We start from the raw sequence: 22,271 nt of genomic DNA, 5'->3' as shown, positions 1-22,271 counted from the left end.
ACTCCCTATGTGACAGCAGGTTGAACAAACACATGCCTTGTCGTGTCTGACAGCCATGGCCGTGGACAAGAAATTGTGGCTTGTCTGTGGAAGCAGCCAGCTGAAGGCATGCGGCTCAGTGAGGAGCATCCAGTTCTCTATGTCAACAGCAACCAACAGCAGCATCGTCTGACTTGGGCTCATTTAGTATCTGGAGGCTTGTTTGGGCTAAAAGTAAACAGATAAAGTGAGTAGAAGATGAAACATAAGTTCAGGTGCCACTAAACTTTCTGTTCCATAAGCCAAGGGTGTAAAAACAGCTTATTAGAAGAATCTTATATCAATGCTAAAATATAGCTTTTACAAATGTTAATTCATATATCCTGGTTAGTGGTGTCTGAGCTATCTTGGTCTTGGTGTGTGTGGTCAACGCTGCTTAGGAGATCTCCTTCTGTCCTTCTTTTTCTTCTTTCCCAGGCTGCTGCTGTCTCTCTTAGGCTTTCATTCTGTTCTTCTGATGGTGGCTCTGGTGTTTGCCTCACCGTTCCCAGAAAGAGTTTTTATGTATTTTGCTGGGATCGATCTTAGGAGTGTTGCTGTAGAGACAAGGGCATCTTCTCTTCCCCAAGTAATTAATGGGTAGGTGTCCATAAATTGTTTAGATTCAGGTTCTTTGATTGACACAGGTGGCTGGTCTTTTAATTGGGCTGCAGTTGAATTAGTAAACTGCATGATGACTGGGGGAGTTGTCTCCATAAACGAGTTGTTCAAAAAGTTGAGTACATAAAAGGCCTTGGCCAGTGTCTCAATGGAAGATAATATCTGGATTACCCCTCTCAGTTGATCAAAGATCCTTTCGATGGCTCAGTTGGCCCTCTCAGCTATGGACTGTCCTGTGGTGGAGTGTGGTATGCCTGTGACATGTTTTATACCCCAGTGGTCAGAAAGCCCCTTGTTTGAATCAGTGCAAGGTAGAAGCAAGATATTATCAGTGTAAATTTCCTGTGGAATTGCTAAGGTGGAACAAACGAAAAAGTAATGTTTTATAGCATCTTCTGATTTTTCTGCAGCATGGACAGAGCCAAAAAACGTACTGGTAAAGGCGTCGATTGAGACGTGGATGTATTTTAGTCTGTCCAAAGGAGCTTAGTCTGTGATGTCTGGTTGCCAGATGTGGAGACTCTCTAGTCCTCTTGGACTGACTCCTGCTGTGACAGAAGCAAGGCCATGTTCCTGACAATTTGGGCAGGTGGCTACAATGGATCTTGCTGGGTGTGGGGTAATTTTGAACATCCTGAGCAGCACAGGAATATTTTGGTGGTAGAATTGATGGCTGATCCTAATATGTGTAAAAATGATCTAAGGTGTATTGCAGTGGTTCAGATGTTCGAAGTAGGGAATTGAGGTGCTCTTGAGTGCGAAGTAAGTAAATATTCACAAGGTGTATTCCTGCAAGGGAGCACAGACGCTCTCTAGGTTTCCTGCACTAGTTCTGCAATAACTTTCTGTTGGGTTGTTATTGTTTTAGTAGGTTGGTGTGCTCTGAAAACACATTCAATTATTATCAGGGCACCTGAGATAGTATAGTCCCACTGAAACAATAATGTATGGAATTTTGGACGTACACCAAGGATTGCCAGGGAGAAAGGAAAATTAGGGTGGTATCTGTGTGCCTGTTTAGTTTAAATCACCCAGGAGACCTTTTGTACAGCTGCTTCTGCCTCTGGTGTCGGTGATCAGGGGAATCAAGTCCTTCTCTGCCTTTACGGAGCAGGAACAGTGGCATGAGATCTTCTGTGGGGATTGCCAGGAGTGAACCAACCCAACTGATTGTTCCACAGAGCATTTGGGGTTCTTGCAGAGTGTTTGGGTTGTCCTTGATGTGCAGTGTTTGGGGTGTGATGGTTCTCTCTGTGCTCTTTAGCCCAAGGTACTTCCTGTCTTTTGAACTTTATCTGCTGCAATCTCAAAACCCTTCTGCTGTACCACAGTGATGACATCTTGTCGTGCAACGTCCAAAATGATTTGAGCTTCTGCACAAATGACTTTATCGTCCATGATATGAAAAATGATAGCATTAGGATGTCTTTTCCATCTGTGCGAGAGATTTTGGGCTCAAAGCCATTGCCAAATAGTTGAGCTACTCTTCTTTGTTTGAGGCAATGCAGTCCACTGGTACATCTGTAAAGGTATTTGGTCGTTCAGGGACGGTCAAGGCAAACCAGGGGATGTCATTTGGAAGCATGGGGGCATCAAAAAAGTAGTCATTAAGATCTATAACAACCCTCTGCCAATAACTGTGAAATAAAATGACAATTGGACTAAACCGCCCTGAACTAGCCTTCCTTTACATCTCAACACGTGCAATCTTCAAAGCAATGCTCTTCCTATGCTCAGGCTCCATCAATCACAGCCTAAATGTCGAACAAGGTATCCGAAAAATAGGAGGACTCCAAAAGATGCTACCCACAACTACGGCATGGTGCACCATCGGCAATCTCGAGGTAACATGGAGGCTGAGGGCAGGCTGGACTGGAGGGCACCCATATCCTCAGTGACCTCGTTGATTTTCCTGAGGTCCTGCAGCAGCCACCTCTTGTCTTTGCCAGGCTTTCATATGATAATGACAGGCACATTGCAGGGGCTAGTAGATGGTACAATGTAGCCCACAGGCAGCTGCTCCTGCACGTGGGACTGCAGGGCCTTTAACTTTCTGCCTGGGAGGGGCCACTGATCCACCCATATGGGGTCGTTGGTCTTCCAGGTTGACTGAAGTGTGGCGCGCTGCTCTGTGGCCCCGTCTAGAAATCCTGAGGTGTTGATAGGATCTCTAGCCTTGTCCCGTTTTGGGACAACAGGTATTTTCCTCAAATTGTTATTGGTGCCCGGGCGACGAATGATCTTACTGTAGCAACTGTGCCCTCAGGACCTTCCATGCAGCTGATACTGTGACTCCAGAAGCTGGTAGTGGCTCCCCTGGTAGCTAATAATTACCCCAGCAGCTGGAACCATGGGCCGTTTTTTAGCCAAACAGAGCAGGAAATTATGGTGTCATCAGCTCTTGTATCTAATAGTCCTGAAAGACATCTCTTTCTCCCTTTACATGACAAAGCACACTTTGGAATGGGTCTATTTCTGCCTGTTGTCTGTGCCCACATCAACATGGGATCAGCTGGTGTGCTGATCGTGTCAAGTAGGAGGTAGGCTCTGGCTATAACTGTTCCTTTTGCAATGAAAAGGGACTAAGCATAGAGCCTGGACAGTTATCTCCTCCAAAGAGGTCAAGGCGAGTACCTCAGGTAGTAGAGTGAGTGTCTGCATCCCTTTCCCGGTTATGGTTTAAATCAAAATGTCTTTGGGCCGTCCTTCAGGCCTGTATTTGCCTGTGGGAATATGGTGAACATAAATAGCGTGGATTGGAATTGAAAAGGCGCTTACCAGCTGCCTTTAGGTTCCAGGGCAGAGCTGTCCTTTGTCGAGTTTTCTGCAGCGATCGAGCTGTCCCGCTGGATCTGAGAAAGTCGCTGTGCTGGTTCTCCACGATGTTGGGGAGAGAAGGGCAGAACGGCCTCGCATTTGGTGTCTTTGCCTGGGGCCTTTCTGTGTCTGTGTGGGGTTTCCCGCAGGCCACCGGTTTTGCTGGTGTTGGAAAGCATGTGGACGAGGGGGGCCTTGAGGACAGTGGCTGTGACACCTAGAAGGTGCCTGGTAATAGCCTGTATTTTTATAATTCTGTTGAAAATGCCCCATCTCCCTACACTTAAAACCAGGTCCTTTTTCATGTGTATGTCAGGGAATAACCAGGGAGGCTACTAGCACCTCTACTACACCGTGACAGGAAGCATTATCTCGGGTAGCATTACAGTATAAGGATGGCCTAATGGTGCATGCCACGACCATTTGTGCAATGGTAGGCTTTCTGTTGAGGGGTAGAGAAGGTAAAATGTCTTTAAAGGTGTTTTTAGCATTTGTTTCAGCAAGTTTAGTAAGCAGTACCTTCCTGGCTTTTGGATGTTCAACTTTCTTCTCTATTGCTTGTGTAAGGTGATCAATAAATTTTAGAAGGGATTTCCCAGGTCCCTGCAGGTCTCTTCTAACAGAGCTCAAGGAAGGTCTATTGAATGAGGTTTAGTGAAATCTTCCTCCCTGGCTAGATGGTCTAGTGTTAGGTGTGCCCGCCTCTCTTCTCTAGCATAGTCTTTTAATAGTTGTTGTAGTAGTTTTTTCCCCATTCCTTCCCACAGAATAATTTCAGTGGGAGAAAGTAGGATGCGCATAAAGTGGCACAAATTGTGGGGCACCAACACATGTATTGTATAGATGGTATTTAACAAATGATTAATATAGGGCAAGCCCCTCCCATGGTCTTTCGCTGCTTTATAAAGGTCTTTCATCTCCCATGTATGAGAACTTCCAATTGGGGCTTAGTCCCCCTCTGCTTCTGCACCGGTGCTTCTTGTATTTTAGCTACCAATTCCCAGTTCCCCTCTTCTGTCGCCAGCTTCCACATCCTTGTCCAAGAATCCTCAGGCTCATGCTGAAGGTGGGATGACCCTTCCCTCTCCTCTCCAGAAGAGGGAACTTGGTCTCTGGCAGAGGAGCGGGGCCTTGGGGTGACTGGCCAGGCCCGGTGGTGTGGGCCTCTGGTAGCCAAGATGGCGGCCTTCCGGGTACCGCCCCTCACACTTCCGGCTCCAACAGTGTGGGATCCGCAACGGGGCTGAGTTGGAGGGGTTAGGGCAGCAGGAGTAGGCAAGGAAGCGCTGGATCCCAATGCAGGGGTGGTACCTGACGCAGAGCTGGGATCCAACACAGGGGGAGGATTTGATGAGAGAGCTGGGGGTGGGAGGGAGTTTGACATTGACAACCCCCTCCATAGGAGGAACTCCATTTTGTGAGCTACCTGATGGGGATCCAGGGAGGAGAGGTACTGGAGAAGGGGTTAGGCTAGAATCCAGGCCTGTGTGATCTGTAGAGACCAGGGCAGGGGGTAGAGAAGGAGGGGAGATGGCAGACAGCAGGTGGCTTGTCTGTGCTTTACAGCAGTTTCTGTCTCTCATCCTAATGGTGTCAGTGGGTTCAGGAATGCAGGGGGCAGAACAGAAAGTCTGGGTTGAATATTAGAACTTTGAACCCTTGAGAAAACTCCATAAAACATGTGAAAAATTGTGGAAAATGTTGCGACTCTTATCACTCCCTGAGTTTGCAAAAATAGAGTCTTTCCCTAACTGAGTCCCAAAATGATACATGACGAACTGAATCAACAGAAATGTCTGGGAACTCCGTAAACAGCCAATGAACAAACGACTTCAAACTTCCCTTAGTAAAAGTCTTCCATTCTGAAAGGAGAACGTCCCTAACTGGAACATATACGTCCCTCTCATCTTTGGATAATTTGTTACCTAGAGCTGCCCCTGATGTAAAGGGCTGCCCATCACCAGGACTAAAATATGACCCAAAGATCCTGCACTGCTGGTGGCTGTCCCCCAGCTCACTGCTCTGGTGGCTCTGGATGCAGGTGTTTCAAAATATCCCATGGGCTTTGTCCATCGAGTCGGCCCTCTTGCTGCTGGAGGAGGGAGCCAACTCTGCCTTCAGCAAGCCCTGATAAAACTCAGGTCTCACTCCAGGGCGGAGGCTGACCCAAGGCGTCTTCTGTCCCGTGACGGTGGAACAGTGGAATCGTCACTGGAATCGCTCTCAGGAATTCTCAAAGAAGGTCCCTGTTTGGGCACCCCTTGTTGTGGCATGTCCACAGCCAGCCTGTGTGAGAGACGTGCACTCCCAGAGCTGGGAGCAGGCTTGCTTGAATGGATGATGGATGAGGCAAGAGAGGAGCGTTTGTGTGGGTGTGGTTTGTGATGGAGAGGGTCCAGGGAGGGAGACAAAATGAGGCTGGGCACACAAGGTGTTATATGCGGGAAAAAAGGACCTTGTATGCAGTAACTTAGGACCAATAGAGGATAAGAAAGGGGAGAACACCTAGGGGAGTACATATAAGGAAAGAAAAAACTTCATGATATCATGAAAATTACCTGAACCTCAATGACCCCACAAAAGCCAATGGGCAAGATCATTGCTTTAGAGGGGTGCCGCAACTTACTTTAGTTCGTCATAGCACTAATGAGGTGTTGGAGTTGCAATGGTAGGCCCCTGGAACTCCAAAAAACTACTACTTCCTGAGACTTCATTTATGACTTCATTGAGGAGCTCAGCAGTGCTGAAAGCAGAGGCCTGTCCTTTGTGTTCCCTTTGGGATGGCAGTGGAAGTGCCCTGAGTGCACATTCAGCGGCACCTTCATGGCTTTTCATGCCACGACACCAAAACTGAATGTGCAAGGTGGCTTCCTTGAATGACATTTAGTCCTTTGAAATATCTAGAGGAAGTGGTCTGAAACTGCTTTCTGAGCCTGCTCCTTGGTATCAGCTGTGAGGGGCTGAGGACTGGCCTGAGCCCGGTGCTGTGTCCCACTGGGAGCAGCCGCAGAGGCTCACGTGCAGAGCAGGCACTGCCAGAGCCCCTGGAGATCTCACCTGCCCTGCAGCCACCATTGTAAGGGTGGGGAAATATCAGCTGGTGCGTACTTTCCCCTTGGACCCCTTGGTTTAGTCACTATGGGGAATTTCTTTCCAGAAGCCCGTGGTATTTCCCCTGGAAGGTGTGATGGGGATGCTTGGGGAGTGTGGGGCTTTGGGGGCAGCTGGCCAGGCAGGGACTGAGCTTGGGGCCCTCTTGGGCTCATGGCCCCCAGCAGCAGCAGCAGCCTCAGGGCCCAAAGCCCCGTGCCCCCTGCCCAGCACAGGCTGCCCTGTCCCTGCAGCTGTCACCCGAGTCGGGCCCAGGGCCCGGTGGCCGCTGGCAGCAGCAGGAATGCAAGCAGGGTGAGGATGCCCTGGCTTGGCTCTTGTCTGTGGAAAAATGCAGGCTCAGGGCAGTGCAAAGCAGGCAGGGAAGCCGAGCCCAGGGCCTTTGGAGGCTGCAAGGCTGCAAGATCTGTCCTTGCAGCAGCCCAGATGCAGCTGGCCCAGTTGCCAAGGCTGTGGTGGCCTTGAGAGTGTGCAGGTGGATTTTACAGGGCTGTGGCCTGCTGGCTGCTCTTGGCCCAGGAGTGCCTGTGTCTGCAGCAGGAAGGGTGGCTGAAGGTTTGCTGGCTGCTTTGGTGGCATGGCTGCAGGGGCCAGTGCTGTGAGAGCCCCCTGTGTGAGAGCTGGTGAGAGCTGAGCTCTTGGGGACAGCGCTGTGCCCCAGGCCAGGAAGAGCAGCAGTGCCCAGGGCCAGGAGTGGTGTCAGTGGGAGCCCCTGTGCACAGGCACCCCCGGCCCAGGGGTGGCCGTGCCAGCACCCCCAGGGACCTCCAGCCCCGGGAACGAGGAAAAAGTGGAACCCACAAATGTGCAAAGGCTGCCTGTGCCCAAAGGAATGGCCAAGAGGAGTCAGGTTTTAAAAAGAAACTGTATTTATTTGCCAAAATTGGCAAATCTGGGATTTTCAGAACATGTGCCATTATAACAATCGTTATAACAACAACAACAACAACGTACAGAAGATATTTATATGGGATCCGATGGGGTAACAATCTTCAAAACGTATTTACAGAGAACTTCTAAAGTAGAAAACATATTTACAGGAAACTTCTAAACTTTCAAACATATTTACAAATGCATCTGATCGGTGCCATCACGTGCATGAGTCCTGTAAGAAAGGAAGCAGCAGAGCTGGACTCAGCTAGCAGCACTGGTCCCAGCAGGGCTGGCAGCTGGGCCCCAGGGGCTGGGCCGGGGCTGGCAGGGCTGGCGTGTCCCCCGGCAAGTGCAGGGCAGGCCGGGGCTGGTGCTTGTGGCAGCACAATCCAGGCCCCCTGCGGGCACCGTGTCCCTGAGCGGGGCCATCCAGCCCAGCCCCAGCCTGGCGTCAGGGGACCCAGTGTGTGTGTGGGCAGGGCGTGGGAAGTATCTGCCTGTCTTACCTGTGGGGCACCATCTTCATCCAAGGACCATGGGCTCCTCCTCATCGTTCTCATCCACTTCCATATTTTCCGTGTCATCCTCCATGTCCACCTCCATCTCCTCGATGGTCTCCTCTTCGTCTACTTCCATGTCCTCAACAGGGGAGGACATGGAAGTAGAGGAGGAGTCCACCTCCATCATGCCATCCTCTTCCAGCCCCTGGTCCACATCCATTGCCTCCACAGTGTCTCTGTCAGTCTGCAAGGGGCAGCACAATCTCCCAGTGGGCTTCCTGTCCCACACCATCCATTCCCACATGGCTGCAGCCAGCCCAAGCTGGGTGCCCCCTGCCTGGCATGGCACTGTACCTCCACGGGCACAGCAGAGCACATCCTGCGGGATTGGCGCTCCAGAGCAGGCGTCAGGAAAAGCCCAGGCAGCAGCAGCAGCTCAGCGCTGAGGGTCAGAGCGCAGGGTGAGCAGCAACTGACCCTTGGCAGCCGTTGCAGTGTCTGCTGTGCTCGTTTCCAGGTCCTGGACGTTCCACCTGGAACCCTCTGGGAGCTGTGATGTCACTGAAGATTCAGGGTGCTGTGCAGTGGGAGATGGGGATGGCAGAATGATCCAATCCTTGAATGGTTTGGCTTGGAAGGGACCCTTAAAGTGATGTGGTTCCAAGGTGAGCAAGCTCCCAGCAGAGCAGGTTGCTGCGGCCCCTGTCCCACCTGGCCTTGGATGTTGCTGGGGATGGGGCATCCACAGCCTCTCTGCACAGGTCCCTGTGTCAGGGATAAGCCCCCTGAGAGTAAAGAACTTCTTCCCATCATCAAATCTCTTCCCCCTCTTGCAGTTTGATCGCATTCCTCTGCGTCCTGTCACTACAGTTCCTGACCAAGTGTGCTCTCCCACTTCCCTGGGTCAGGCTGTTCCTGCAGGGTCACACGTGTAGCTGAACCTGCAGAGAGGAGAGAGAGAAGCCAAGTACCCAGTCAGACAAAGTGGGGAAAGTGGCATGAGGACTGAGAGAAGGAGGATAAAGAAGAGACATGCAAGGTTTTGCGTTGGGTGTGCTGTGGGTTTCATGCCTTTTATTAGAGGCCAGGCTCCCTGTTGCACTCACTTCCTGTGTTTCAGCCGGTCCACAGCCAGCCTCTTTGAGTGACCTGCACTCCCAGAGCTGGGAGCATGCTTGCTTAAACTGCTGGTGAACGAGGTGAGAGAGGGATCTTTGTGGGGATCTGCAAACACTTCAGTGGATTGCAATGAAGAGGGTCCAGGAAGTGAGACAAAATGGGGCTGTGCACACAGCGGGAAAATGACGGAGAGAAATCGGGGTAGCATTGCAGTAAGCCAGGTCCAAAATTGTACAAGAGAGGGGAGAACATTCTCGAGTCAGTACATATAAGAAAAATACTGCAGTTTAACTGGGTGATACCAACAAAACGTGCTGCATCACCAGGAGCCTGCAAATGCCCATGGGCGAGACCATTGCATTCAGAGCGATGTCTCTCTTTTACCTTGGTCACTTTGCCCTGAGGTATTACAGCTCCAACGGTCGGCCCCTCGGCCCCCAGAACTTCCCATTTTGTTGTCTATAAAGAAGGCTTCAGCCATAGAGTTTTGCAGGCATTTAGCATAATGGATAAAATAACCAACACAATGAATACGATAAACAAAGTCCACAAAACAGTCTTAACTAAACAAGAAAGTCAGCCTTTTATCCCCCAGTGTTTGAAAAGTCCAGTGAACCAGTTGTAGTTGCCCTCCATCTGCATCTTCTTTCCTTGATTTTTAGCAGCTGGATGCCCTGATATACTGACTCCCTATGTGACAGCAGGTTGAAAAAACACATGCCTTGTAGTGTCTGACAGCCATGGCCGTGGACAAGAAATTGTGGCTTGTCTGTGGAAGCAGCCGGCTGAAGGCATGCGGCTCAGTGAGGAGCATCCAGTTCTCTATGTCAGCAGCAACCAACAGCAGCATCGTCTGACTTGGCCTCATCTGGAGGCTTGTTTGGGCTAAAAGTAAACAGATAAAGTGAGTAGAAGATGAAACATAAGTTCAGGTCCCACTAAACTTTCTGTTCCATAAGCCAAGGGTGTAAAAACAGCTTATTAGAAGAATCTTATATCAATGCTAAAATATAGCTTTTACAAATGTTAATTCATATATCCTGGTTAGTGGTGTCTGAGCTCTCTTGGTCTTGGTGTGTGTGGTCAACGCTGCTTAGGAGATCTTCTTCTGTCCTTCTTTTTCTTCTTTCCCAGGCTGCTTCTGTCTCTCTTAGGCTTCCATTCTGTTCTTCTGATGGTGGCTCTGGTGTTTGCCTCACCGTTCCCAGAAAGAGTTTTTATGTATTTTGCTGGGATCGATCTTAGGAGTGTTGCTGTAGAGACAAGGGCATCTTCTCTTCCCCAAGTAATTAATGGGTAGGTGTCCATAAATTGCTTAGATTCAGGTTCTTTGATTGACACAGGTGGCTGGTCTTTTAATTGGGCTGCAGTTGAATTAGTAAACTGCATGATGACTGGGGGAGTTGTCTCCATAAACGAGTTGTTCAAAAAGTTGAGTACATAAAAGGCCTTGGCCAGTGTCTCAATGGAAGATAATATCTGGATTACCCCTCTCAGTTGATCAAAGATCCTTTCGATGGCTCAGTTGGCCCTCTCAGCTATGGACTGTCCTGTGGTGGAGTGTGGTATGCCTGTGACATGTTTTATACCCCAGTGGTCAGAAAGCCCCTTGTTTGAATCAGTGCAAGGTAGAAGCAAGAGCATTATCAGTGTAAATTTCCTGTGGAATTGCTAAGGTGGAACAAACGAAAAAGTAATGTTTTATAGCATCTTCTGATTTTTCTGCAGCATGGACAGAGCCAAAAAACGTACTGGTAAAGGCGTCGATTGAGACGTGGATGTATTTTAGTCTGTCCAAAGGAGCTTAGTGTGTGATGTGTGGTTGCCAGATGTGGAGACTCTCTAGTCCTCTTGGACTGACTCCTTTAGTGACAGAAGCAAGGCCATGTTCCTGACAATTTGGGCAGGTGGCTACAATGGATCTTGCCGGGTGTGGGGTAATTTTGAACATCCTGAGCAGCACAGGAATATTTTGGTGGTAGAATTGATGGCTGATCCTAATATGTGTAAAAATGATCTAAGGTGTATTGCAGTGGTTCAGATGTTTGAAGTAGGCAATTGAGGTGCTCTTGAGTGAGAAGTAAGTAAATATTCACAAGGTCTATTCCTGCAAGGGAGCACAGACGCTCTCTAGGTTTCCTGCACTAGTTCTGCAATAACTTTCTGTTGGGTTGTTATTGTTTTAGTAGGTTGGTGTGCTCTGAAAACGCATTCAATTATTATCAGGGCACCTGAGATAGTATAGTCCCACTGAAAGAATAATGTATGGAATTTTGGACATACACCAAGGATTGCCTTAGAGAAAGGAAAATTAGGGTGGTATCTGTGTGCCTGTTTAGTTTAAATCACCCAGGAGACCCTTTGTATAGCTGCTTCTGCCTCTGGTGTCAGTGATCAGGGGAATCAAGTCCTTCTCTGCCTTTAAGGAGCAGGAACAGTGGCATGAGATCTTCTGTGGTGATTGCCAGGAGTGAACCAACCCAACTGATTGTTCCACAGAGCATTTGGGGTTCTTGCAGAGTGTTTGGGTTGTCCTTGATGTGCAGTGTTTGGGGTGTGATGGTTCTCTCTGTGCTTTTTAGGCCAAGGAACTTCCAGGGGTCTGTCTTTTGAAATTTATCTGCTGCAATCTCAAAACCCTTCTGCTGTACCACAGTGATGACATCTTGTACCGCAACGTCCAAAATGATTTGAGCATCTGCACAAATGACTGTATTGTCCGTGTAATGAAAAACGATAGCATTAGGATGTCTTTTCCATCTGGGCGAGAGATTTTGGGATCAAAGCCATTGCCAAATAGTTGAGCTACTCTTCTTTGTTTGAGGCAATGCAGTCCACTGGTACCTCTGTAAAGGTGTTTGGTGGTTCAGGGATGGTCAAGGCAAACCAGGGGATGTCATTTGGAAGCATGGGGGCATCAAAAAAGTAGTCATTAAGATCTATAACAACCCTCTGCCAATAACTGTGAAATAAAATGACAATTGGACTAAACCGCCCTGAACTAGCCTTCCTTTACATCTCAACCCGTGCAATCTTCAAAGCAATGCTCTTCCTGTGCTCAGGCTCCATCAATCACAGCCTAAATGTCGAACAAGGTATTCGAAAAATAGGAGGACTCCAAAAGATGCTACCCACAACTACGGCATGGTGCACCATCGGCAATCTCGAGGTAACATGGAGGCTGAGGGCAGGCTGGACTGGAGGGCACCCATGTCCTCAATGACCTCGTTGATTTTCCTGAGGTCCTACAGTAGCCACCTCTTGTCTTTGCCAGGCTTTCATATGGTAATGACAGGCACATTGCAGGGGCTAGTAGATGGTACAATGTGGCCCACAGGCAGCTGCTCCTGCACGTGGGACTGCAGGGCCTTTAACTTTCTGCCTGGGAGGGGCCACTGATCCACCCATATGGGGTCGTTGGTCTTCCAGGTTGACTGAAGTGTGGCACGCTGCTCTGTGGCCCCGTCTAGAAATCCTGAGGTGTTGATAGGATCTCTAGCCTTGTCCCGCTTTGGGACAACAGGTCTTTTCCTCAAATTGTTATTGGTGCCCGGGCGACGAATGATCTTACTCTAGCAGTTGTGCCCTCAGGACCTTCCATGCAGCTGATACTGTGACTCCAGAAGCTGGTAGTGGCTCCCCTGGTAGCTAATAATTACCCCAGCAGCTGGAACCAGGGGCCGTTTTTTAGCCAAACAGAGCAGGAAATTATGGTGTCATCAGCTCTTGTATCTAATAGTCCTGAAAGACATCTCTTTCTCCCTTTACATGACAAAGCACACTTTGGAAGGGTCTATTTCTGCCTGTTGTCTGTGCCCACATCAACATGGGATCAGCTGGTGTGCTGATCGTGTCAAGTAGGAGGAAAGCTCTGGCTATAACTGTTCCTTTTGCAATGAAAAGGGACTAAGCATAGAGCCTGGACAGTTATCACCTCCAAAGAGGTCAAGGTGAGTACCTCAGGTAGTAGAGTGAGTGTCTGCATCCCTTTCCCGGTTATGGTTTAAATCAAAATGTCTTTGGGCCGTCCTTCAGGCCTGTATTTGCCTGTGGGAATATGGTGAACATAAATACCGTGGATTGGAATTGAAAAGGCGCTTACCAGCTGCCTTTAGGTTCCAGGGCAGAGCTGTCTTCTGTCGAGTTTTCTGCAGCGATCGAGCTGTCCCGCTGGATCTGAGAAGGTCGCTGTGCTGGTTCTCCACGATGTTTGGTAGTGTGGGGCGCAATGGCCTCGCATTTGGTGTCATCGCGAAGGGCCTTTCTGTGTCTGTGTGGGGTTTCCCGCAGGCCATCGGTTTTGCTGGTGTTGGAAAGCATGTGAATGAGGGGGGCAGTGAGGGCAGTGGCTGTGACACATAGAAGGTCCCCGGTAATTGTCTGCATTTTTCAAATTCTGTTGAAAATGTCCCATCTCCCTACACTTAAAGCCAGGTCCTTTTTCATGTGTATGTCAGGGAATAACCAGGGAGGCTACTAGCACCTCTACCACACCCTGATTGGTCGCCATAGCTAGGTGGCATCACGGTGTAAGGATGCTGTAAGTGTGCATACCTTGACCATTTGTGCAATGGTAGGCTTTGGGCTAAGGGGTAGAGAAGGTAAAACGTCTTTACAGGTGTTGTTAGCATTTGTTTCAGCAAGTTTAGGAGGCAGTGCCTTCCTGGCTTTTGGATGTTCAATTTGTTTCTCTATTGCTTGTGGAAGGTGGTCAATAAATTTTTGAAAGGATTGCCCAGGTCCCTGGAGAATGTCTGTGAAATCTAGAGTAGGTGATTCTCCATTGGGTGTCTGCATGAGAACTGTCTTTTCCACACTTTATTCTCTTCATCAGAGCTCAGGGAAGGTCAATTGAATGAGACTTAGTGAAATCTTCCTCCCTAGATGGTCTAGTGTTAGGCGTGCCTGCCTGTCTTCTCTAGCATAGTCTTTTAATAGCTGTTGTATTAGTTTTTTCCCCATTCCTTCCCACAGAATAATTTCAGTGGGAGAAAGTAGGATGCGCATAAAATGGTGCAGATTGTGAGGTACCATAACATGTGCATAAAGATGGCATTTAACAAATGATTAATATAGGGCAAGCCCCTCCCATGGTGTTTCGCAGCTTTATAAAGGTCTTTCATCTCCCTTGTGTGACAGCTTCCCATCGGGGGTTAGCCCCCCTCTGGTACTGCACCGGTGCTGCTTGTATTTTAGCTACCAATTCCCAGTCCCCCTCTTCAGCCGCGAGCATCTCCATCCTCTGCCAAGAATCCTCAGGCTCATCCTCCAGGTGCGATGAACCTTCCCTCTCCTCTCCAGAAGAGGGAACTTGGTCTCTGGCAGAGGAGCGGGGCCTTGGGGTGACTGGCCAGGCCCGGTGGTGTGGGCCTCTGGTAGCCAAGATGGCGGCCTTCCGGGTACCGCCCCTCACACTTCCGGCTCCGACAGTGTGGGATCCGCAAGGGGCTGAGTTGGAGGGGGTAGGGCAGCGGGAGTAGGCAAGGAAGCGCTGGATCCCAATGCAGGGGTGGTACCTGACGCAGAGCTGGGACCCAACATAGGGGCAGGACACGATAAAACAGCCGGGGGTGGGCGGGTGTTTGACATTGAACACCCCCTCCATAGGAGGGACTACATTTTGTAAGCTACCTGAGGGTGATCCAGGGAGGAGAGGTACTGGAGAAGGGGTTAGGCTAGAATCCAGGCCAGTGTGATCAGTACAGACGTGGGCAGGGGGTAGAGAAGGAGGGGAGATGGCAGACAGCAGGTGGCTTGTCTGTGCTTTACAGCAGTTTCTGTCTCTCATCCTAATGGTATCAGTGGGGTCAGGAATGTGGGGGGCAGAACAGAAAGTCTGGGTTGAATATTAGAACTTTGAACCCTTGAGAAAACTCTACAAATCATATGAAAATTTGGGTAAAATGTTGCGACTCTTATCACTCCCTGAGTTTACAAAAGGTAGAGTCTTTCCCTGAGTCCCAAAATGCTACATGACCAACTGAATCAACAGACATGTCTGTGAACTCATTAAAAAGCCAATGAACAATAGACTTCCATCTTCCTTTAGTAAAAGTCTTCCACTCTGAAAGGAGAGCCTCCCTAACTGGAAGATATGTATCCCTCTAAGGATTGGATAATTTGTTACCCAGAGCTGCCACTGATGTAAAGGGTGGCCCACCCACAGGACTGAAATATCTCCCAAGGATCCTGCACTGCAGGCGGCTGTCCTCCAAATCACTGCTCTGGTGGCTCTGGATGCAGAGGGTTCAAAATGTCCCCTGGGCTTCAGCAGCTGAGCCAGCCCTGTTGCTGCTGGAGGGTGCTGCTGCTGCCTTCAGCAAACCCTGATAAAACTCAGGTCCCACTCCAGAGCGGTGGCTGACCCGAGGCGTCTTCTGTCCCGTGACGGTGGAAGAGCCGAATCCTCACTGGAGTGGCTCTCAGGAATTCTCAAAGAAGGTCCCTGTTTCGGCACCCCTTGTGGCATGTCCACAGCCAGACACTGTGAGAGATGTGCACTCCCAGAGCTAGGAGTAGGCTTGCTGGAATGCATGATGGATGAGGCAAGAGAGGGATCTATGTGTGGAACAGCAAATACTGTGGAATGCGCTGGAGCGGGTCCAGGGAGGGAGACAAAGTGGGGGTGGGCACACAAGGATTTTCAGGGTGGGGAAAAGGACCTTGTATGCAGTAATTCAGGACTAATAGAGGTTAAGGGAGGGGAGAACATCCTAGGGGAGTATATATAAGGAAAGAAGGAAGTTCATGATACCAAGAAATGTGCTGAATCTGCACCATCCCGCAAAAGACATTGAGCAAGATCATTGTATTCAGAGGGGTTATTCACCTTACTTTAAATCTATATGATTGTCATGAGGTATTACTATTCCAGTGATAGGCCCCCCGGCCTGCAAAACATTGCCTCTGCCTCAGACTTCATTGCAGGGTGAGGAGCTCAGCAGTGCTGAAAGCTGAGGCCTGTCCTTTGTGTTCCCTTTGGGATGGCAGTGGAAGTGCCCTGAGTGCACATTCAGAGGCACCTTCATGGCTTCTCATGCCACAACACCAAAAATAGATCTAGAGTTTGGGTTTTTGAATGACATTTAGACCTTTGAAATATCTACAGGAAGTGATCTGAAAATGCTTTCTGAGCCTGCTCCTTGGTATCAACTGTGAGGGGCTGAGGGCTGGCCTCAGCTGTGTCCCACTGGGAGCAGCCGCACAGGCTCACGTGCAGAGCAGGCACTGCCAGAGGCCCTGGAGATCTCACCTGCCCTGCAGCCACCTGTGTCAAGGTGCTGTAAATATCAGCTGGTGCTGACTTTCCCCTTGGACCCCTTGGTTTAGTCACTATGGGGAATTTCTTTCCTGAAGCCCGTGGGATTTCCCCCTGGCAGGTGTGATGGGGATGCTCAGGGAGTGTGGGGCCATGGGGGCAGCTGGCCGGGCAGGGGCTGAGCTCGGGGCCCTCTGGGACCATGGTCCCCAGCAGCAGCCCCAGGGCCCACAGCCCCGTGCCCCCTGCCCAGCACAGGCTGCCCTGTCCCTGCAGCTGTCACCCGAGTCGGGCCCAGGGCCCGGTGGCCGCTGGCAGCAGCAGGAATGCGGGCAGGGTGAGGATGCCCTGGCTTGGCTTTAGTCTCTGGAACAATACGGGCTCAGGGCTGTGCAGAGCAGGCTGGAAAGCAGAGCCCAGGGCCTTTGGAGGCACCAAGGCTTAAAGATCAGCCCCTGCAGCAGCCCAGATGTAGCTGGCCCAGTTGCCAAAGCTCTGGTGGCCTTGAGAGCGTGCAGGTGGATTTTGCAGGGCTGTGGCCTGCTGGCGGCTCTGGGCCCAGGAGTGCCTGTGTCTGCAGCAGGAAGGGTGGCTGAAGGTTTGCTGGCTGCTTTGGTGGCATGGCTGCAGGGGCCAGTGCTGTGAGAGCCCCCTGTGTGAGAGCTGGTGAGAGCTGAGCTCTTGGGGACAGCGCTGTGCCCCAGGCCAGGAAGAGCAGCAGTGCCCAGGGCCAGGAGTGGTGTCAGTGGGAGCCCCTGTGCACAGGGACCCCCAGCCCCGGGGTGGCCGTGCCAGGGAGCTCCAGCCCCGGGAATGCGGAACAAGTGGAACCCACAAGTGTGCAAAGGCTGCCTGTGCCCCAAGGAATGGCCAAGAGAAGTCAGGTTTTTAAAAGAAACAGTATTTATTTGCCGAAGATCGGCAAATGTAGGATTTACAGAACATGTTTCGTTATAACAAGCGTTATAACAACATCAACAGTAATATACAGAACATATTTACATGGGATCCGATGGGCCAACAATCTTCAAAACGTATTTACAGGAAACTTCAAACATAGTGAACGTATTTACAGGAAACTTCTAATCTTTAAAACGTATTTACAACGGCATGGCATCAGTGCCATGATGTGAATGAGTCCTGGAAGAAAGGAAGGAGCAGAGCTGGAGTCAGTTGGCAGCACTGGGCCCAGCAGGGCTGGCAGCTGGGCCCCAGGGGCTGGGCTGGGGCTGGCAGGGCTGGCGTCAGGGGACCCAGTGTGTGTGTGGGCAGGGCGTGGGAAGCATCTGCCTGTCTTACCTGTGGGGCACCATCTTCATCCAAGGACCATGGGCTCCTCCTCATCCTCCTCATCAACTTGCATCTCTTCCGTGTCATCTTCCTCATCCACTTCCATTTCTTCAGTGTTGTCCTCCACCTCTACTTCCATGTCCTCAACAGTGGAGGACATGGAAGTAGAGGAGGAGTCCACCTCCATCATGTCATCCTCTTCCAGCCCCTGGTCCACATCCATCGCCTCCACAGTGTCTCTCTCAGTCTGCAAGGGGAAGCACCACCTCCCAGTGGGCTTTCTGTCCCACACCATCCATTCCCACATGGCTGCAGCCAGCCCAAGCCGGGTGCCCCCTGCCTGGCATGGCACTGTACCTCCACGGGCACAGCAGAGCACATCCTGCGGGATTGGCGCTCCAGAGCAGGCAGCGGGAAAAGACCAGGCAGCAGCAGCAGCTCAGCACTGAGGGTCAGAGCGCAGGGTGAGCAGCAACTGACCCTTGGCAGCCGTTGCAGTGTCTGCTGTGCCCTTTTCCAGGTCCTGGACGTTCCACCTGGAACCCTCTGGGAGCTGTGATGTCACTGAAGATTCAGGGGTGCTGTGCAGTGAGAGATGGGGATGGCAGAATGATCCAATCCTTGAATGGTTTGGCTTGGAAGGGACCCTTAAAGTGATGTGGTTCCAAGGTGAGCAAGCTCCCAGCAGAGCAGGTTGCTGCGGCCCCTTTCCCACCTGTCCTTGGATGGTGCTGGGGATGGGGCATCCACAGCCTCTCTGCACAGGTCCCTGTGTCAGGGATAAGCCCCCTGAGAGTAAAGAACTTCTTCCCATCATCAAATCTCTTCCCCGTCTTGCAGTTTGATCGCATTCCTCTGCGTCCTGTCACTACAGTTCCTGACCAAGTGTGCTCTCCCACTTCCCTGGGTCAGGCTGTTCCTGCAGGGTCACACGTGTAGCTGAACCTGCAGAGAGGAGAGAGAGAAGCCAAGTACCCAGTCAGACAAAGTGGGGAAAGTGGCATGAGGACTGAGAGAAGGAGGATAAAGAAGAGACATGCAAGGTTTTGCGTTGGGTGTGCTGTGGGTTTCATGCCTTTTATTAGAGGCCAGGCTCCCTGTTGCACTCAGTTCCTGTGTTTCAGCCTGTCCACAGCCAGCCTCTTTGAGTGACCTGCACTCCCAGAGCTGGGAGCATGCTTGCTTAAACTGCTGGTGAACGAGGTGAGAGAGGGATCTTTGTGGGGATCTGCAAACACTTCAGTGGATTGCAATGAAGAGGGTCCAGGAAGGGAGACAAAATGGGGCTGTGCACACAGCGGGAAAATGACGGAGAGAAATCGGGGTAGCATTGCAGTAAGCCAGGTCCAAAATTGTACAAGAGAGGGGAGAACATTCTCGAGTCAGTACATATAAGAAAAATACTGCAGTTTAACTGGGTGATACCAACAAAACGTGCTGCATCACCATGAGCCTGCACATGCCCATGGGCGAGACCATTGCATTCAGAGCGATGTCTCTCTTTTACCTTGGTCACTTTGCCCTGAGGTATTACAGCTCCAACGGTCGGCCCCTCGGCCCCCAGAACTTCCCATTTTGTTGTCTATAAAGAAGGCTTCAGCCATAGAGTTTTGCAGGCATTTAGCATAATGGATAAAATAACCAACACAATGAATACGATAAACAAAGTCCACAAAACAGTCTTAACTAAACAAGAAAGTCAGCCTTTTATCCCCCAGTGTTTGAAAAGTCCAGTGAACCAGTTGTAGTTGCCCTCCATCTGCATCTTCTTTCCTTGATTTTTAGCAGCTGGATGCCCTGATATACTGACTCCCTATGTGACAGCAGGTTGAAAAAACACATGCCTTGTAGTGTCTGACAGCCATGGCCGTGGACAAGAAATTGTGGCTTGTCTGTGGAAGCAGCCAGCTGAAGGCATGCGGCTCAGTGAGGAGCATCCAGTTCTCTATGTCAGCAGCAACCAACAGCAGCATCGTCTGACTTGGGCTCATTTAGTATCTGGAGGCTTGTTTGGGCTAAAAGTAAACAGATAAAGTGAGTAGAAGATGAAACATAAGTTCAGGTCCCACTAAACTTTCTGTTCCATAAGCCAAGGGTGTAAAAACAGCTTATTAGAAGAATCTTATATCAATGCTAAAATATAGCTTTTACAAATGTTAATTCATATATCCTGGTTAGTGGTGTCTGAGCTATCTTGGTCTTGGTGTGTGTGGGCAACGCTGCTTAGGAGATCTTCTGTCCTTCTTTTTCTTCTTTCCCAGGCTGCTGCTGTCTCTCTTAGGCTTCCATTCTGTTCTTCTGATGGTGGCTCTGGTGTTTGCCTCACCATATCCAGAAAGAGTTTTTATGTATTTTGCTGGGATCGATCTTAGGAGTGTTGCTGTAGAGACAAGGGCATCTTCTCTTCCCCAAGTAATCAATGGGAAGGTGCCGATAAATTCTTTAGATTCAGGTTCTTTGATTGACACAGGTGGCTGTTTTTTTAATTGGGCTGCAGTTGAATTAGTAAACTGCATGATGACTGGGGGAGTTGTCTCCCTAAACGAATTGTTCAAAAAGTTGTGTACAAAGAAGGCCTTGGCCAGTGTCTCAATGGAAGATAATATCTGGATTACCCCTCTCAGTTGATCAAAGATCCTTTCGATGGCTCAGTTGGCCCTCTCAGCTATGGACTGTCCTGTGGTGGAGTGTGGTATGCCTGTGACATGTTTTATACCCCAGTGGTCAGAAAGTCCCTTGTTTGAATCAGTGCAAGGTATAAGCAAGAGCATTATCAGTGTAAATTTCCTGTGGAATTGCTAAGGTGGAACAAACGAAAAAGTAATGTTTTATAGCATCTTCTGATTTTTCTGCAGCATGGACAGAGCCAAAAAACGTACTGGTAAAGGCGTCGATTCAGACGTGGATGTATTTTAGTCTGTCCAAAGGAGCTTAGTGTGTGATGTCTGGTTGCCAGATGTGGAGACTCTCTAGTCCTCTTGGACTGACTCCTGCTGTGACAGAAGCAAGGCCATGTTCCTGACAATTTGGGCAGGTGGCTACAATGGATCTTGCCGGGTCTGGGGTAATTTTGAACATCCTGAGCAGCACAGGAATATTTTGGTGGTAGAATTGATGGCTGATCCTAATAAGTGTAAAAATGATCTAAGGTGTATTGCAGTGGTTCAGATGTTTGAAGTAGGGAATTGAGGTGCTCTTGAGTGAGAAGTAAGTAAATATTCACAAGGTGTATTCCTGCAAGGGAGCACAGACGCTCTCTAGGTTTCCTGCACTAGTTCTGCAATAACTTTCTGTTGGGTTGTTATTGTTTTAGTAGGTTGGTGTGCTCTGAAAACGCATTCAATTATTATCAGGGCACCTGAGATAGTATAGTCCCACTGAAACAATAATGTATGGAATTTTGGACTTACACCAAGGATTGCCTTAGAGAAAGGAAAATTAGGGTGGTATCTGTGTGCCTGTTTAGTTTGAATCACCCAGGAGACCTTTTGTACAGCTGCTTCTGCCTCTGGTGTCAGTGATCACGGGAATCAAGTCCTTCTCTGCCTTTACGGAGCAGGAACAGTGGCATGAGATCTTCTGTGGTGATTGCCAGGAGTGAACGTACCCAACTGATTGTTCCACAGAGCATTTGGAGTTCTTGCAGAGTGTTTGGGTTGTCCTTGATGTGCAGTGTTTGGGGTGTGATGGTTCTCTCTGTGCTCTTTAGCCCAAGGTACTTCCTGTCTTTTGAACTTTATCTGCTGCAATCTCAAAACCCTTCTGCTGTACCACAGTGATGACATCTTGTACTGCAACATCCAAAATGATTTGAGCTTCTGCACAAATGACTGTATCGTCCATGTAATGAAAAATGATAGCATTAGGATGTCTTTTCCATCTGGGCGAGAGATTTTGGGCTCAAAGCCATTGCCAAATAGTTGAGCTACTCTTCTTTGTTTGAGGCAATGCAGTCCACTGGTACCTCTGTAAAGGTGTTTGGTGGTTCAGGGACGGTCAAGGCAAACCAGGGGATGTCATTTGGAAGCATGGGGGCATCAAAAATGTAGTCATTAAGATCTATAACAACCCTCTGCCAATAACTGTGAAATAAAATGACAATTGGACTAAACCGCCCTGAACTAGCCTTCCTTTACATCTCAACCCGTGCGATCTTCAAAGCAATGCTCTTCCTGTGCTCAGGCTCCACCAATCACAGCCTAAATATCGAACAAGGTATCCGAAAAATAGGAGGACTCCAAAAGATGCTACCCACAACTACGGCATGGTGCACCATCGGCAATCTCGAGGTAACATGGAGGCTGAGGGCAGGCTGGACTGGAGGGCACCCATGTCCTCAGTGACCTCGTTGATTTTCCTGAGGTCCTGCAGCAGCCACCTCTTGTCTTTGCTAGGCTTTCATATGGTAATGACAGGCACATTGCAAAGGCTAGTAGATGGTACAATGTGGCCCACAGGCAGCTGCTCCTGCACGTGGGACTGCAGGGCTTTAACTTTCTATCTGGGAGGGGCCACTGATCCACCCATATGGGGTCGTTGGTCTTCCAGGTTGACTGAAGTGTGGTGCTCTGTTCTGTGGCCCCGTCTAAAAATCCTGAGGTGTTGATAGGATCTCTAGCCCTGTCCCGCTTTGGGACAACAGGTCTTTTCCTCAAATTGTTATT

Source organism: Melospiza georgiana, chromosome 26 (assembly GCF_028018845.1).
Source record: "Melospiza georgiana isolate bMelGeo1 chromosome 26, bMelGeo1.pri, whole genome shotgun sequence".
NCBI lineage: Eukaryota > Metazoa > Chordata > Aves > Passeriformes > Passerellidae > Melospiza > Melospiza georgiana.
Note: the sequence above shows the minus strand (reverse complement) of the source record.